Source organism: Mustela nigripes, chromosome 13 (genome assembly GCF_022355385.1).
Source record: "Mustela nigripes isolate SB6536 chromosome 13, MUSNIG.SB6536, whole genome shotgun sequence".
Taxonomy (NCBI): domain Eukaryota; kingdom Metazoa; phylum Chordata; class Mammalia; order Carnivora; family Mustelidae; genus Mustela; species Mustela nigripes.
This window is the reverse complement of record NC_081569.1, coordinates 97827717-97843609: the sequence shown is the minus strand read 5'-3', so window position 1 is coordinate 97843609 and position 15893 is coordinate 97827717. Positions and strand designations below refer to the sequence as shown.

The following is a 15893-nucleotide window of genomic DNA, read 5'->3' as shown; positions in this document are numbered from 1 at the left end:
CCCCGCGGGCTCCAACTTGGGCCTTTCTGGAACTCAACCGCAGAAGCCCCGGGTGGGCAGCCATACTGCACGGAGCGTCCAACTCCAAAGCCTGCTCTCCTTTCTGGGCGATTTCCATCCAGTCTGCCTCTCTGGGCAAATGGAGGCGTAATTTTACATTTCTGATTTTTTTGAGCCTGGCTGAACACAGCTGCAAGCCTCCCTCGGTGGGTCTTTAAATCCGCACAGAAGCAGAGATTGCCTATGGGGAACAGGCAGCTGGGGGGTTTGTTTGTTTTTACTTTCTACCCTTCTGCGTTGTTTCGCCTTTCCCCAAGTGTTATTTCATCACGTCTGAAAAGGAGAGAATGAGGGCAGCTCTGCAGCTCTGACCAAAGTCAGGGTCCTTACCACGCTGGAAAGCAGGGCTCACACAGCCGGTTTTTCTCTTCTGTTCTTAAAACTAGGCTTCAATTCTTGCTCCCACTATTGTCGTCTCCTTTGCTAAAAAGAGGATTAAGTGACTAACCTGTCCTTGGATGCCTATTTCCTGAGGAGCAGGCCGAAGGGCTTCCTAGGGGCCCAGCCCAGTGGCCTGCATCCACTGGGCTCTCCACTGCATCCTGCCACTCTGTTCCAGTCACCTTGTACTTCTGGAGTTACCCAAACTGAAAGATAATTGGGGGTTAGAGCAAGGGCTCTGGAGCCAGACGACCTCAGCTCAAATTCTGACTGCCCAGCAGGCTGTGGTTTTCCCTCGTTTTCAGAAGCATGATGCTATCAGGCCTAAGAATTGGACAGGGAAGGGCTCACCACAGACAGGACTTCTCAGAAAAACGTTCAGATAAGTCCATGCTGCGTATGATACTCTGAAAAGCAAATTGTCAGGAGAGCTGCAGCAAACTGGCTGCTCTTTAACACTTTGTCCTCTGATTTGCATTCTCTCCTTAATCCATTTAGCCTCCAAACACCCACCCTGCTCAAGGCTCTCTGGCTCTCTGCGGGTACTGGGTTACAAAGGGAGGGAGACACATCCTGCAACCCAGAGGACCCCCCACCTGTGTGGGATACAGTTCAGGGATAGGTGGGGGTCACAGAGCCCAGAGCCTTGGCCAGCCCCGCCAGCCCAGGTTCCAGAAGGCTCTCAGGAGGAGGAGATGCCTGAGGCAAATCTGAAAGGACCAGTTGGCCAAGCAGAGAACATGGGAAAGGCCTTTCCCCATGAAGGAAACATGAAATAAAAAGGAGGTCCCTCTGTCATTGAACTTCTCTACATGTCCTGTTCCCCCCATTCTAAACACTGTGTGGGTCGTACACTTAGTTCTCACAACACAGTGGGGCAAGTGCTCTAATGGCTCCATGTCAAAGCCAAGGTCCCTGAGGCACGGAGGATGGAGTGATTCTTCAAGGTCACATGCGTCGTGAGCAGGGCGGTCAGAATTTGAGCTGAGGCCGTCTGGCTCCAGAGCCCTTGCTCTAACCCCCAATTATCTTTCAGTTTGGGTAACTCCAGAAGTACGAGGTGACTGGAACAGAGTGGCAGGAACTGGGTAGAAAGGTAGGCAGAAGTCACAGGATGCCAAGGAGCCCACATTTTATACTGAATATGGGGAGAGGCTTGGGAACAATGGAATGTTGTTATCAGATCTAGGTTTTAGAGACATCTGTGCTTCTGGAAGGATTGGGGAGGTGAGTAAGACAGCAGCCAGGTGGCTGTGAGCCATCTAATGGACCTGAGGTGGTCAAGCCAGGTGGAGAAGGTGGATATTTCTGAGCTCTACTGGGGAGACAAGGCCTAAGACTCAGCACCCAGTTTAGGGGATGGGCTGGGGAGGGGGGGGTCTCTGCTCAGGTATGCTGGGGACACAGCGAAGATAAGATCAGGCTTGGAAGGTGGGGGAGGAGCCAGTCAGGGGTCTGTGGAGATTCCATGTGGACAGAAGGACCCTAATTAGGTCAGTGGCAGGAGGAACGGAGAAGAGCAGACAAGTGCCAGCGAGCATTTTCAAGCAGGCATTCTTAGCCTGGAAAGAATTCAAGGGGTTAGTAAACTTGTAGGGGAGAAATATTTTATCTTCATGTTTATTTTTACCTTTCTCTTACTAAAATGTATCCTATTCTGTGATGATTAATATAAAGACACTACTGTAGCAACATTAGCAATATTTATGGCTTTGTCACCCATAGAAATCACCAGATTTTTCACATCATATTTCACGGAGTATCTGTGAGTATCGTTTGTGTTCATCACTACTTTAAAATGATGGTAATTAGACTTGACATTGAATCTGAGTATTTAATACTATATTAGTGCATTATTACAATTTAGGGGCACCCAGACACCCCTAAAAAGCATTATTCTTGAAGCTATCCTAAGTCTTCACCATGCTGCCAAGAGGTTTAATGATTCCAAAAAGAAAGTTATGAGCACCTGACGAGGGATGCCTGGGTGGCTCAGTTAGTTAAGCATCTGCCTTTGGTTCATGTCTTGATCCCAGGGTCCTGGGATTGAGCCCCACATCAGGCTCCCTGCTTACTGGGGAGCCTGCTTCTCCCTCTCCCCCTGCCTGCCACTCCCCTTGCTTGTGCTCTCTCTCTCTCTTTCTGTCAAATAAATCAGTAAAATCTTAAAAAAAAAATCCAAACAAACAAATAAAAAAAACCCTGACTGAAAGGTAAGAGAAATTATGCTTGTTAATGGCTGGTGATGAGGAGTGAGGGGGAAGGAGGAAAACAAGGAGCCTAAGAGAGTACCTGGGTGATTGACGGCAGCACATTCCACCATGGAGTACACAGAGGGAGGAGAGGTTTGGGGAGGATGGGGAGCAGGATCTTCATTTTGTGAAAATGGCAGGTACAAGAAGCAGTTGGAGCTTCCTAGTGGAAAGTTGGAAACGTGGGTATAAAGTTCAGGAGCAACTGTGGGAATGGAAATCTCGTTGCAGAGTCAACAGCAGAGACTTGTCCTCGAACCAACAGGCATACCCAGGAAGAGCCTGTGAGATGGGAAGACAAGAGGTTGGAACATGGGGGACACTGGTAGGTACTTAAGGGAACCTGGGAAGGAGGGGCGGTGACAAATGGAGATCAAGCAGTCAGAGGGCAAGGAGGTGAACCAGGAGAACGGGCCATCCCGCGGGGCCAATATAGAAAGGATACAGGGGACTGTGTTGAAGACCTTGGCAGAGGCAGCACAGACGCCCCATGAGATGAGGACCAATCAGAGGCCAGAGGCTGGCCCTGGCGACCCTAGGGAGTGGTTCTCAAAAGCTGTGAGGAACCAGATCTCAGTAAGGAAGGAAGGAAAGAGGAAGCAGAGGCCATATAGAGGAGCTTCTCTTTCAAACCATTTAATGGAGAGAGGACAAGAGTCAGGAAGCTTTTAAAACAGAAGAGGGCAGGGGCGCCTGGGTGTCTCAGTGGGTTGGACCTTTGCCTTCCACTCAGGTCATGACTCCAGGGTCCTAAGATCGAGCCCCACATAGGGCTCTCTGCTCAGCAGGGAGCCTGCTTTCTCCCCCTGTCTCCCTGCCTGCCTCTCTGCCTACTTGTGATGTATCTCTCTCTCTCTCTCTGTTAAATAAATAAATAAATAAATCTTTAAAAAAATAATTAAAAAAAACAGAGGAAGTCAGGGGGGATGACACTCCTGAGCATGCTTGTGGTGTGACAGGGAAGAGCCAGTGAATAGCCATCCAAAGGTGGGGACATCCGCAGGAAGAAAGAGCTGCAGGACAAGTGGGTTAGTCAGGTCAGAGGCCGGAGCCCAGCAGGGCACACGTGGAGGGAACGAGTGGAGCCATCTGTTCCTCTTGCAGGACAGAAGATGTTAAGTATAAAAGAACACACAGCTCAGACTGGACGAAGTGAGAAAGGAGAGAAAACGCATCCCCTCATTCTGGTTTCCTCCTGGGAGAGGTGGGTCCAGGGCTCATGGGCCAGAGACGCATGCCGTTTGGGAGGAAGTCCTGTTTAAGAAAGAACATACAATTCATAACATCAAAATTAGGGACAAAATGGATATTACTTAGAATGAGAAAAGGAGTCACACAAATTACACCACCAACTATACAATTCAGAAAATATGATTTTTATTCATTGACTGGCATGCCTCTCCAATACTTAATTTGCCCCTACATCTATAGCCATAGGTTCTGATCATCTCTAAAATGGAGAAAATTTTGTAATATTTTCTAAAGAAATCGTAGAATAAGAATGTAATACTTCTCATGTGCATGGTGGAAATTTATTTTTTATTTTTAAAATTTTTTTAAAGATTTTATTTCTTTATTTAACAGAGAGAGAGATCACAAGTAAGCAGAGAGGTAGGCAGAGAGAGAAGGGGAAGCAGGCTCAATCCCAGGACCCTAAAACCATGACCTGAGCCGAAGGCAGAGGCTTAACCCACGAGCCACCCAGGCACCCCAAGAAATTGATTTTTTAATATTGATGGGTGGGATGCATAAAGCTGGGAACCTCAACACAGACCACTTGGTGTTTGTAGAACTGCCATGGGCTTCTGGTCTGCAAATGCAGGAATTATAGTTTGCTCGAACGTGATTCCCATTAAAAAAGGGAAAAAAATGTACAATGTGTGTCTTAGCTTAGGCTATTATAACAAAATACCCTACACAAGGTGGCTTAAACAACAGACATTTACTTCTTCCAGCTCCAAAAGCCAAGAAGTCTGAGATCGAGTGCCAGCTGGGGCAGGTTCTGGTGAGAGCCCGCTTCCTGGCTTATAGAGGCTGTCTTCTCGCTCTGTGCTCACAGGGCAAGGAAAAAAACAAGCTCTCTGCTCTCTTCTTATAAGGCCACTAGCTCCATCATAAGGACTCCATCCCCATGACCTCATCTAAACCAAATTACCTCCTGAAGGCCCCGTCTCCAAATACCATCCCACTGGGTTTTAGAGTGTCAATGCCTACATGGGGGGGGGGGGGGGGCACAAACATTCAGTCCATCAGAATGCATTAATGATTATTAACATTGCATTATCTGGCATTATCCCGATAGGGAAGAATTCCTGTCTTGACTATGCCCTGAGAACCAAATCCTTTACTTATAATTTTATACGGCAGAGAATTATACGAACTTACCAGTTTTCCAGAAGACCGATTTCTGGCTCTGCACATTTCAAACCCTGTTTTCTCCTCAACCACTATGCGCCTGCTGTCAGCCTGTGTGGGACACATTCCCTTTACCATGCTACACCCTGTCCCTACGGCACAGTGGGTGGGAGGAGGCCTGGGAGCTGCCTCTACCCTGGGGTGGCTGGCAGTAACCAACATTGATACAAAAGTGGCCCAAACATGTAGATGTTCCCCCACTAAACTCCAACTGAATGTATCTCCAACTCAACTCCATTAGCTGACTCCCCAAATGCCCACAGCCACCTAATGCTACCTAACGCAGAGACATCTTAACCAGTGGGATTAAATTATCTTACTTTTATTTATGTGTGTGTGTGTGTGTATGTATATAGCTTACATTTGCAAACTTCACAAAAACACCACAGGAACACCTCATTAGGACCTCTCTCAGGGCCTGGAAGTGAGTGACTGTGCCAAACAAGGAGCTTTCCCTTCCAGGTGATTTGATCTCTGCCTGGGGGGCACAGGCTGTGAAGGGGAGGGTAGGAGCCATGACGAGACAACTTACTGGGGGAAATGTTACTTGTGTATTAAATCATTGAATCCTCTTAATGATGCTGTGATGTTGGTACTATGAAAAATCTTCATTTTACAGATAGGGAAACTGAGCTATAGAGACATTAAGCAACGTGCCTGGGGTCACACATATAGTAAGTGCCAGACCTGGGATTTGAACCCAGGCAGTCTGGCTCATACTTGTACCTAGGACAGGAAGCAGCCTCTCTACAGCATAGCTCATAACCTCCATGGCCCCTTAGGACACTGCAGTCCCACCTATAACTTTCAGGCAGTATATAGTTTACTTATTTGCATATTTTCTGTCCCTTGCTACTAAAATATAAACTCTCTGCGAGCAGAACTGTTTATTTTGCTCACTGCTGTCTCCCTGCACTTGGGATGATGCTTGGCCCACAGTAGGCATATAATAAACATTTTATTTATTTATCATAAATTCTTTAGTATTCTCCTAAACCTTTTTTAAAGATTTTATGTATTTATCTGAGACAGAGAGAACATGGTGGGGGAGGGGCGGGACAGAGGGAGAGGGAGAAGCAGACTCTCCGCTGAGCTGGCAGCCTGACGTGGGGCTCATTCCCAGGACCCCAGGATCATGACCTGAGCTGAAGTCAGATGCTCATGTAACAGACTGAGCCACCCTGATGCCCCATTCTTCTAAACTCTTTGAGTTGAAATACTCTAGTTGGAAGAATATAAATAAGTAATATCTTTGGAAAACTGCAAAAGAAAGTGAAAATTAGAGGAAGTGCATACCAAAAAAAGCAGGGAGTGGGGAGGGGGGTTTTGACTGACATGAAATTCAGGAGAGAAAATGAAATTTATTATGTATTTTGAAAATACATAATACATTCACTATGGCTCTGTTCTAAGTGTCTGTGATTCATGTTCTCCTGCCCCATGTCTCTCAGATCAGGTTGGTTATACAGGGAACCAGCAGGGGTGATCAGATCATCTTGAAACTCAGATGATCTTGAGTGCCCAGTTGAGGTTTGAAATTCAAAATTTGTACTAACTCCTGATGGTGTGAGTATGTATTATGTGATTTTCTCCATTAATATTCAGGGCCCAAAGAAAATGGAGAGATGGATCCAAAATTGAGGCTTTGTTGACTGGCTGTGCCATTACGTCAAAGGAGGAAAGAGATTGTATCTGATGATGACAATATTCTGAAAACCAAGAGGGCTGAAGGCCATTAGCTGGGAGACCAAAGGCCAGATGCCTTGGTAAGACTGAAGATGGGGGGTGCCTGTTAAGCATCTAACTGTTGGTTTTGGCTCAGGTCATGATCTCAGGATCCTGGAATGGAGTCCCATATCAGGCTCCTTTCTCAGTGGGGAATCTGCTTCAGGATTCTCTCTCTCTCTCACTTTGCCCCTCTCCCTTCTCGCTCTCTCTAAAATAAATAATTGTTAAAAAAGACTGAAGACAGGAGGAATGGCGGTGTAGGGGAGGAAGGTATAGGGTTGAGGTCAGAGTGGAATTTCCAAGTTCAAGATGTCAGAGGTGAAACAGTTCTAGGTGATGACAAGGTCTTGTAACAGGATAGGAGATATTGATGACAGGTGAGTACAGCTCTCAGATGAGTCATAGGATATGAGAAAATTTGATAGGATGTGGGTTAGGCATGGATGTATAAGTTCATCAGCTTGAACCATGATTTGTAAACTGTAAAGCCAGCCTTAAATATCACCTTCTCCAATACTCCACTTTTTTTTTAAAGATTTTATTTATTTATTTGACAGGAAGAGATCACAAGTAGGCAGAGAGGCAGGCAGAGAGAGAGAGAGAGAGAGAGAGCGCAGAAGAAACAGGCTCCCTGCTGAGGGTCTCGATTTCAGGACCCCAGGATTATGACCTGAGCCAAAGGCTGAGGCTTTAATCTGCTGAGCCACCCAGGCGTCCGCTTTTGACTGACAATACTTTATCTGTAATAATTCTAAAATAATGACCCTCCTCAAATTAACAAACCAGGCTCCTAGCATCATCTTAATTCAGTAGGCTTATAAAATCGGGGCAGTTTTGTTTGTTGAAGGATTAATTCTGTTCATTTGCAGATAAACACACAAGAAAGAAATGTTCTTCACAGCTCCAGATTAAGTCCCTTTTAAGATGATACTGAAGAACCCATATTTTATTCGGTGTTACACACATCATAAAAGACTTGTGGTCTCCAGAAGTTCATATTCCAAGGTGACAAGCCCCTCAGTCAATGCATAAATATGATGTTAAACAATGGGAGGATGAATAAAAACACTTATATCTTCCAGACACCCTGTCCATGAAGTGCTCCAATTACTAATATACCCTGCTGATTTTCAGAGAAACAAAGAACTTTACCAGATACTCACCAGGAGCTTTTAACACAGATAATAGAAGCTTGAAATTGGATGTAGCATCCAGTGAGGAGTAAGATTTCAACTTCTTTCAATGTCAGGTGCAGCTGGGGATAGGCAAAGAAATGTTTTGTTTGGTTTTGCAGACTTTTTTCATTCAGTACTTAGCCTGAAACCTTAAAGAGCAGTATCAGAAATCCCAGATCAGCAGTAGCCAGCCAGGAAATTGATTTTACTTTAAGGGTATTCATAATAACAGAACCAATCTGTATGTTCATTAAATCCACCTGAAATGATAAGAAGTCTCACAGAAGTCTTTCAAAGTGGAGGTTTTGCAAAAAAGGCTTTCAACCCTGCACATTTTCTAACCAGGGAGTAACTGGGCAATTTCTCCTCTCCTTGCTCTGGAGGAAAGATCGACAGGCACCTGGGTAATGTAGACGTTAGAAGTGAAGGATTCCATGCGCCAAATCTTGCATGTGAAGTAATTTTTAGAGATTTTGTGGAGCTAGGGAAACAATTTTGCCCTTTCCATTTTTCCCCTACTGAGTTTTCCATATCTCCAAGACAGATGGAGCACATGTAACAAAACCAACCAAATGCAGAGAATGCAATCTGGGATATTAAAAATAAAATCTTTTCCAAATCTTCACAGGCTCCTTTAAAAACACTTCTACCCAAGTGCTAAAGCAGCTAACAGAGGTGTCTAAAAATGGAAAGAAGAGATGCCCCAAGGGTTCTTTTTCTCAAAACCAGTCAGCATTAATATTTACTTCTCAGAAAGGGTTCTATACACAATCAGCAAATATGACCAAATTTAGTCATATGTGGATTGAAGATGATTATATCCCAGAGAGCTCTCCATTAAGAATCTTTAAATATAAAAATGTTGAATCTAATCCAGAAATAAGGCGAATGGGCAAATGCAATCAACACCAGGGGAAAATGTTAGTATTTCAATGGCTTCAAATAAACACTCAGTACCATTATATTACTCAGAGAAACCAGTAAAGAGAATATGGTGAGGTAGATTTTGACATTGTATTGTTTGGCCTTTTACTAACTATAAACTCTTTATTATGGACATGCTGTAGCTTATATTTTACATTTTCATAGCATTTAAATTTTATATTTCTGTAATATTTAAATGTAGGAACCTATCAATCATGGCTCCTGGGTTTTTAATTTTCTATGTAAAACTAATTTATTCTGAACCGCATGTAATTTCAGATTTTCTAAGAATAGATTAACCTCACAAAATTGTGTTCAAATATCACTATTCCTTTGCCATCATCCAAAGAATACATCAATATTCAATTAAATGTAAATAAAATTAATTTTTTTCTCCTTCTTTTTTCCACTGGGGCATATAAGTAAATTGTTTGAAATGTATTACTGATGGAAATTAAATGTAAATTACTTATTTCTCAGTTTCGGGAACCTCTGTGCACTGGGAACTTATCTAGGTGCTGGCGATGAACAAAGTGAACAAGACCCAGTCAGGCTAAGGGGGAGGGGCGGGGGGGTATGTATGGGCAAAGCTCCATAAATAAGCAAATGAATGAATAAGACCATTTCAGATAGTGATGAGTACTGTAAAGGAAAGGAAATCTGCTAATGGTATAGAAGGTGCTGAGAGGGGGTGAGGGGCCCAGAGCTGGGTGGTTGGGAAATTGGAGGCCGTGGTGTTTAGATCACTGGAGGGGAAGGAGTCAGCGAGGCAAAGAGCTGGGGGCCTGGGGTTGGGGGAGGGGGAGGCAAAGGGAACCGTGAGTACAGGGAGGAACTCGGTGTGTTCATGCCACAGAAGTGTGGCCAGTGTGGCTGGGCTTGGCGGGGAGAGGAGTGAGAGATAAGATCCAGGTGTTAGAGCCGACTTTTGTAGAAAAGATTTGGAGTTCATTCTAAGAGTGAGAAGAAGCCATAGGAACTGACTGCATTCTCCTAAAGATAGGTCTGTCTCCTGCGAGGCAAATGGATGGGAAGGGGCAAGAATGCAAACAGGGAGACCAGCTGGATGGATGTGGGATACTAGGAGAGCCACGATGGTGACCCCAAGTGGGCTGCTGGCAGTGGCCTTAGTGGGGATGGTGAGAAGTGTTCAAATTCAAAACATATTTTAGAGATTCAACCTAAGGGACTTGCTGGTAGTTAACTGCATTTTCCCAAGCTAAGTTCTCTCACTTGAGCTACATTTCCAAAACTTTTCTGAAACAATTTTAGGTCCAAGCTCCTTGCCCCTCACCTCCCTACTCATATGTGTATATATGCATATGAGTAGGTCTTTGGGCCTCAGGAAAATGTCCCCCCAACCCCTTATTTTTTTTTTAAGATTTCATTTATTTATTTAACAGAGATCACAAGAAGGCAGAAAGTTGGGGTGGGGGAGAAGCAGGTTCCCTCCTGAGCAGAGAGTCCAATGCAGGGCTCTATCCCAGGACCCTGAGATCATGACCTGAGCTGGAAGCAGAGGCTTAACCCACTGAGTCACTCAGGCGCTCCCTACCCCAACCCTGGTCCAAATGGCTTATCCAGCTTTCATTTGAATGTACCAAGTGCATTTCCGCTGCTTTTCTGTCTGCATATCCCAGAAATGACTCTCCAGACAGCTGTTCCCAGCTCCTGTCCCCTTACCATCCATACCCTCCTACAGACTCCTAGAGAAATTCACACACAATCATTTCATATTTGTGCATGACTTCTCACATCCCCAAGAGTTCTCCCCACTCTGGGGTTGTCCTAGAAGTTGCAGCAGCCCCAATAACATTATCACGGTTCCCCTCAATGCTGGGGTCTTCACAAGCCTCAGTCATTTCACAGAGGACAGAAACCTACAAAGTGACATTTCATAGTTGGGAAAACCGGGATGTAGACAAGTTTGCATATCAAGAAACAATACCCAGCTGGGTTTTCAGTTACGTGAAGCTCCTCTGGGCTCTTAACCTCTTGCTTCTCCAATAACTGGCTCCCCAAGAACTTAGGTCAGCATCATAGAACACGACTGTAGGGGCTCCTGAGTGGCTCAGTCAGCTGAGCATCGGACTCTTGGTTTGGGTTCAGGTCATGATCTCAGGGTCATGGGGTCTAGGCCTGTCAGCCTCTGTGCTCCGCAGGGTGTCTGCTTGTCATTCACCCTCTGCTTGTTCACTCTCTGAATGAATGAATGAATGAATGAATGCGTGAGTGAATGAATGAAATCTTAAAAAAAAAACCCAAAAAACCCAAAAAACACAGCTCTGGATTGCCTAACATCGAATCTGAGTGTCACCACATTTTAGTGGCCTAACTTTGGATGAGACACTTAACCTCTCTTGCTGTGCCTCTGTTTGTTCATACATGAAGAAGACATGATAATACTTGCCTCAGGACGTGGGGAGTAAGGGAGCTACTGTGCAGAGTGCTTAGAATGTGCCCTTGGCAAAGAACAAGTGCTTTGTAAGTGTTAGCTCTCACCCTCATCATTCTCTTGTCCCACCCACCGAGGCGTCACCCTCCTCTCTTATTTGTGCAATAGAAATTCAGCACTATGATTATGGAGCCGTTACCCAGCCCCCTAGGAAGGTGTGCAGCAGGAGGATGTGGTTAGGGGAGAGGACAGTGGGGTCATTACAGAAAAGCTCGGTGGGGCAAAGTGATGAGGTGAGCTCAGAGATGCTAGAGAGACACTTAAGAAGTTGTGATTAATTTACTCTGAATAATGCATCGATGTGAAGACATTTTTAAAGCGTTCTTCGGATTAAGTTACCTACCATTCCGAGGTTCATCTCACTGAGCAGGAAGTGTGTGGAGTGGACAGGGGCAGGCTGTCTTTTGCAGTAACTCAGAGCTGAGCTTCTGTATCTCAAGTTCTTGCCTTCCCTTCCCTGTTTCACTGGAGATTTGGGGATGTTTGGCAGTCAAAGTAAACCAGATTTATCTGTGGTCACAATGCATTTCAGTAGCTTAGGATGATAAAGTTTACTTCGTGTTCATGCTACAAGTCCCCCTTGGAAGGGACAAGAAGGTTTTACTTACTGAAGAACCAGACTGGCAGAGGCCCCATCTCAATGGGCTTCCTTGATCATAGGGGCAGGGGAGAAGGAGCATGACAAACCACACGTTGGCTCTTGAAGCTTCCACCTGGATATGACCCATCATATTGCTCAGATTTCTTTTGCCAAAGCTAGTCATATGACCATGCCTGGGCTCAAAAGGGAGAACATGTATAATTTTTCTACAGGAAGTGCCCCAAATACCTGGGGACAAATTACCACAAGGAGTTAACTGAAAGTTAACAGAAAAAAACCTTCTAAAAGTTACAGCTTAAACAATTAAGGGGGTATTTTCTTACACAACAAGAAGTTTGGAGGTAGGTCAAGGCTCAAATTGATAAATCCAGTAGCTCAAAGATGTTTTTAGGGACCCACTTTATTGCCATCTTTCTACTTTCCCATCCTTAGGAAATCAGCAATATATCTCTTCCTGGTTATAAAATGGCTGCAGCAGTGCCAGCCACCACATGCAGAAAAGTAACATCCAGTGAAGAATGGAAGTGTTTCCTTCCACTATTTGCATAGCATTGAGAAAATCTTTCCCAGAAACCCCAGCTTACCTTGGGTCCTGTCAGTCAGAATTAAATCACAAGACCATGACTCATCCCATCATGAGCAAAAGGAAAGACCACTTCTTGGGATTAAAAAATAAAAATAAAAATAAGGCCTATTTTCCCTTTGCACAAACAACTCTGATTTCTATAAGGAATATGCCACTGAACGTAAGAAATCAGGAAAACGTAACCCAGTTTTACCAATTATGGTAAGCTCCTTTATTCAGGGTGTAAGTAAAGAAGGACAATTCCTTTATGAAAAGCCAACATTAGTGCTTACATAATAATTATTCACAGTTAAATAACTATGGGCAAATAAAGCAAGCAAAACAGGCATCTAACAGGGAAGGATCATTTACCTACAGGATAGGGAAATAAGAAGCTACTTTGGATTGATATTACATCCATCTCAAAAGAGTTGACCAAAAGAATTCACCACTCCCTTCTTTGTGGCCACCCTGGACTACAGCTTAAATGTTCTTTCTTCATCATTATTCACCCACACACTTCATTGCCTTTATCTGTGTACCTGTCTCCAACTGCAAGACTATAAGCTTTTTGAAAGATGTGGCCTGTTCCATTTGTTTATTCCTATGCATGCTAAAAAGAATAATGGGTAACATCATTTGATTGCCCACTGTGTACCAGAACCCGTTCTAAATTCTAAACGAATTGATTCTTGTAATACAACTGTCCCATGAGGCATATGCTATTATCTATGCTTAATACATAAAGAGTTGTAGGGTAAAAAGGTTAAGTCATTTGACCAAATGTATACAACTATTAACTGATAGAGTTGAATTTTGAATTTCAAATGAAGGTAGCCTACTTGGGTTATGTGTGGCACATTTGTCCCCAAAATAGGTGAACCCAATAGTCTTTAATACACAATATGAAGGTGTCAGAGAACAGGAGTGAAGGACAAGTGACATTGTCTTTTATTTACAAGTAGAATTTGAAATTAAGTATGATAGACTTAAATTCTCTGAGGGTGGAGAGCATGTATGTTTCCCTTGCTCAGTATGGAGTCTCTATCTCCTAGTATAGATCCTGGCACAGTAGGTCCTTATGTGTTCCTGGAAGTGGGGGAGGGAGGACGGGAGGGACCGTGGGGGGAAGGAAAGAAGGGAAGGGGGGAGGAAGAGGGAACAAATGAATAAACACAGTTAATGTTTTTCCCTTGCTCCTTATATTTTCTACCTTTTCCTGTTTATTTCTATGGATAATTTGGTATCTAAAATCTGTATCTTACCTAGGTAGAAAGAAGTGTTAGTTTCTCTAAGTATCAAGGGTTCTCAAAGAGAAGAGTTTAAATGTAACATTGTTACAGAGTAGGGAGGCCTCTCTGCAGGTCTATAATTCATTTGGCTTTTGAAACAATGTGTCTTATTTAAAGTAGATTTTTTCCCCTCAAATGGAAACATTTTTTAGGAATTTGGACTTGTGCTTTTTCTTCTAACTGTGCAGCTTGAAATGTCAATAGCATGCATAGACATAATGATTTATTTTTTTAAAATCAATACAAGGCCATAAACAAATAAACAGCAATAATTAAAGAAATGGCCACCGTCAGTAGATGGAAATACTACTCTAGCAGTCCCTCCACCAGCAGCACATTTCAGGAGACAAATAATAGTTTGGGACCACTAAAAACACCATGTTTCTCCTTTATTTTAGCACCAGCATCATTGGGGGCTGCTTCCATAGAATGTTCCAAACTGTCATACAGATTTAATACATTAGACCGAATATTAGACCACATAGAACCCCCACTCTAGTTTCAATCAACAAAGTAAAATCCTGATGAAACTGAATCATTGCACTGTTGTCACAAGTGAATTTTAACTGTTCTTATTTGTAAAGAGTATCCAAGTTTCTACTGTTGACTTTGTTGTTCTGATTCTTATCCAGAGAGCTAATTTTAAAAAGCATGTCTATGATCTAACCTTGAACTAGAGCTTCATGAGTCCCCGAATATCCCAATTTTCCCCAATATTCCATTTTTTTCTTTGTGCTTTATTCTCAAATGATTTTCAGATTTCATTCAAATTTCTTTGAGTTATTAAGGATTTTTTTCAGATGTCTCATCCAATTTCAATATATCAATGAACTCACTAATTTCCCTCTGCCATCTGTCTTTCTTTTTTTTTTTTTTTAAGATTTTATTTATTTATTTGACAGAGAGAGATCACAAGTAGGCAGAGAGGCAGGCAGAGAGAGAGAGAGAGGAGGAAACAGGCTCCCTGCTGAGCAGAGAGCCCGATGCGGGACTTGATCCCAGGACCCTGAGATCATGACCTGAGCCGAAGGCAGCAGCTTAACCCACTGAGCCACCCAGGCGCCCTGCCATTTGTCTTTCTCTCCTAGGTTCTGTCCCTTGGTCGATGGCACCATCATTCACTCTGTGATCCAAACCAACATTTAGCCACCTTTGATGGCTCTTGCTTTCCCACTTACCCCAGTTAGTTGATAAGTCCTTTCATTCAACCTCTATCTAGATCCATCCTTTCCTTTTCACTCCACACCCTAAGTCAGTTCCTCATCAGCCTCACCCAGAATATTGCCACAACCCCCACCCCCAACAACTAGCTTCCACTTTGTATCTTTTATTCCCCCAACCCATCTTTTATATTTCCATTCAGTTATTTTCTAACAAAGAGATAATCATGTTTCTTCCCTGCTCAGAAACCTATAATGGTTCACTACTGCCAATTTTTAAAAAAGTCCAAACTCTTTAATAACATTCAAGACTTGGGGTGTCTGGGTGGCTCAGTCAGTTAAGCATTTGCCTTTGGCTCAGGTTGTGATCCCAGAGTCCTGGGATTGAGCCCTGCATTGGGCTCCCTGGGCTGGGAGCTTGCTTCTCCCTCTGCCTGCCACTTCCCTTGCTTGTGCTCTCTCTCTCTCTGTCAAATAAATAAATAAAATCTTGAAAAAAAAAATCTTTAAAAAAACTTTCAAGACTCATCTTTAATTACTCCCCGCCTGCCTTAGTAGGCCCGTTTCCTATCACTCCCCATCATTACCTGCACATATATGTGTACTCCTCAGATTTATGTGATACTCCTCAGTTCTATCTACCTGGCAAAAGCCAAATTACCCTTCAAGGCCTAGTTCAAATACCCTCCTTGGTATCCAGGCAGTTAGTCAGTCGTTCTCTGCTCTCATATCTTTTTTCTTTTTTTAATTTTTTATTTTTTTATAAACATATATTTTTATCCCCAGGGGTACAGGTCTGTGAATCGCCAGGTTTACACACTTCACAGCACTCACCATAGCACATACCCTCCCCAATGTCCATAACCCCACCCCCCTTCTCCCAAC

The 15893-nt window shown here is 43.7% G+C and overlaps 1 long non-coding RNA gene across 1 annotated transcript in view; it reads left to right on the top strand.

Moving 5' to 3' along the window:
• Window positions 1-7919, top strand: part of LOC131998823 (uncharacterized) — an 8806-nt gene extending 887 nt beyond the window's left edge. The window contains exons 2-4 of the long non-coding RNA XR_009398881.1: window positions 2925-3018; window positions 6714-6874; window positions 7706-7919. This is a non-coding gene — a long non-coding RNA (uncharacterized LOC131998823). The remainder of the gene's footprint in view (window positions 1-2924; window positions 3019-6713; window positions 6875-7705) is intronic.
• The last annotated feature ends 7974 nt before the right edge of the window (window positions 7920-15893 follow it).